The following is a 3,203-nucleotide window of genomic DNA, read 5'->3' as shown; positions in this document are numbered from 1 at the left end:
TTGTTGTTGTTGTTGCGGTTATTATTGTTGTTGGGATGATTGTTGTAGTTGCTGTTGTTGTTGTTGTTGTTGTTGTTGTTGTTGTTGTTGTTGGGCCATTTGTTGTAGTTACGATTGATGTTGCGATTGTTGGGATAATTGTTGCTATTATTGTTGTAATTGCTGTTGTTGTTGTATTGGTGATTCTTATCACCGTTTTCCTCCCACTTTCTTTTGACTTGCTTCACATTGGCCTCTTCAGTAGTCTGTTCTTTAATTCTTTCTTCAATCTGGTTCACTAGTTTGTGAGCCATTCTACATGCCTGTTGTATGGAGGCGGGCTCGTGTGAACTTATATCTTCTTGGATTCTTTCCGGTAATCCTTTCACAAACGCGTCGATCTTCTTTTCCTCATCTTCGAATGCTCCCGGACACAATAGGCACAATTCTGTGAATCGTCTTTCGTACGTGGTAATATCAAATCCTTGGGTTCGTAACCCTCTAAGTTCTGTCTTGAGCTTATTGACCTCAGTTCTGGGACGGTACTTCTCGTTCATCAAATGCTTGAATGCTGACCACGGTAGTGCGTACGCATCGTCTTGTCCCACTTGCTCTAGATAGGTATTCCACCATGTTAACGCAGAACCTGTGAAGGTATGCGTAGCGTACTTCACTTTGTCCTCTTCAGTACACTTACTTATGGCAAACACCGATTCGACCTTCTCGGTCCACCGTTTCAATCCGATCGGTCCTTCGGTTCCATCAAATTCCAAAGGTTTGCAGGCAGTGAATTCTTTGTAGGTGCATCCTACACGATTTCCTGTACTGCTAGATCCAAGGTTATTGTTGGTATGTAGTGCAGCCTGTACTGCGGCTATGTTTGAAGCTAGAAAAGTACGGAATTCCTCTTCATTCATATTCACGGTGTGTCGAGTAGTCGGTGCCATTTCCTTCAAAATAGTCAAATGGAACAAGTTAATCATACAGAATATTAAGAGTAGTTAATAGTATTTCGTAGCATAATATGAACTCATTTATAAAAGCTTTTTCTTCATATTAGCGTTTTATAAGTTTAAATTCGGGTAGTACCTACCCGTTAAGTTCATACTTAGTAGCTAATATACAATTCAACTACTACAATTCTATATGAAAAACTGATTATAATAATATTTCGCGTTCAAACTTTTACACAATATTTTACAAACTTACAATACCGCTTATTTTACATATAGCATGAAATATAGCACACAATAAATTTGATACAAGATGGTTGTGAAGATAATTCTAGCTAGTACACAAGTCGTTCAGCAAAGGCAATAAAGACACGTAATTCATATGTCCAGAAAGAAGTCATGCATTCTGGTTTTACTAGGATTACTTTCCATCCTTGGACTTGTGGAACATAACCGTTATGGCCGTTGATAAGACAGCGTGTTGTAACGTCGTCAAAGGGACGAGGGTTACGTAATGTCCAACAGTCCCGTAACAATCTAAAAACCTCATTTCTTACCCCAATTACCGACTCCGTCACTTGTGGGAACGTTTTGTTTAATAGTTGTAGCCCGATGTTCTTGTTCTCACTTTGGTGAGAAGCGAACATTACTAATCCGTAAGCATAACATGCTTCTTTATGTTGCATGTTTGCCGCTTTTTCTAAATCACGAAGTCCAATATTCGGATATATTGAGTCAAAATAATTTCTTAACCCATTGCGTAAAATAGCATTTGGGTTCCCCTCAATATATGCGTCAAAGTAAACACATCGTAACTTATGGATTTCCCAATGTGATATCCCCCATCTTTCGAACGAAAGCCTTTTATAAACCAAGGCATTCTTGGAACGTTCTTCGAATGTCTTACAAACTGATCTCGCCTTAAATAGTTGTGCCGAAGAATTCTAACTGACTCTAGACAAGATTTCATCAATCATGTCTCCGGGTAGGTCTCTTAAAATATTGGGTTGTCTATCCATTTTGTGTTTTTATACTGTAAAATAGACAAGAGTTAGATTCATAAAAAAAATACTTATTAATACAAGCAATTTTTACATATATCATAAAGCATAAGCACACTATATTACTTATATTACACCACACGAATACAACTATCTTATTCCGACTCGCTTGTTTCTTCTTCTTCGGTTTTGGTTCGTTTTGCCAAGTTTCTAGGGATATATGATGTTCCCCTAATACGAGCCGTCGTTATCCACATTGGTTTAGAAAAACCTGGTGGTTTAGAGGTTCCCGGGTCATTGTTACAACTTAAGGACTTCGGGGGTTGACGATACATATAAAGTTCATCGGGTTGGAATTAGATTTCTCTATTTTTATGCCCTTTCCCTTATTATTTTCTTTTGCCTTTTTAAATTCAGTTGGGGTAATTTCTATAACATCATCGGAATTCTCGTCGGAATCCGATTCATCGGAGAATTGGTAATCCTCCCAATATTTTGCTTCCTTGGCGGAAACACCATTGACCATAATTAACCTTGGTCGGTTGGTTGAGGATTTTCTTTTACTTAACCGTTTTATTATTTCCCCCACCGGTTCTATTTCTTCATCCGGTTCCGATTCTTCTTCCGGTTCCGATTCTTCTTCCGGTTCCGACTCTTCTTCTGGTTCCTCTTCGGGAACTTGTGAATCAGTCCATGAATCATTCCAATTTACATTTGACTCTTCATTATTATTAGGTGAGTCAATGGGACTTGTTCTAGAGGTAGACATCTATCACATAATATCAAACGCGTTAAGAGATTAATATATCACATAATATTCATATGTTAAAAATATATAGTTTCCAATAAAATTTGTTAAGCAATCATTTTTCAAGTAAGCACGGTCGAAGTCCAGACTCACTAATGCATCCTAACAAACTCGATAAGACACACTAATGCAAAATTCTGGTTCTCTAAGACCAACGCTCGGATACCAACTGAAATACAGTTGGGGACAACCACCGTCCCACCCAGTGCCTTCCCAGCTAACCGCCTGGTGACCACTGAGTGTACCTCAGATACTGATTTTAGGGCCAGCCTCTCGGCAATTGCCAACCCTCGTAAGGGATCGCAAGGAGTAAGAGCCAATGCTTCGTCACAGGTAACACTGTGAGAACCTCCTTTATGACTAACCCGCCACACATGGACGGCGTTATACCAGCTCTGATACCAACTGAAATGTCCCGTTCTTATTGATTAAAAACGTTCCATATTAATTGATTTCGTTGCG

This window comes from Rutidosis leptorrhynchoides, chromosome 2, assembly GCF_046630445.1.
Source record: "Rutidosis leptorrhynchoides isolate AG116_Rl617_1_P2 chromosome 2, CSIRO_AGI_Rlap_v1, whole genome shotgun sequence".
NCBI classification, from domain to species: domain Eukaryota; kingdom Viridiplantae; phylum Streptophyta; class Magnoliopsida; order Asterales; family Asteraceae; genus Rutidosis; species Rutidosis leptorrhynchoides.
The sequence above is the reverse complement of the archived record's forward strand: the minus strand, read 5'-3'. Positions refer to the sequence as shown.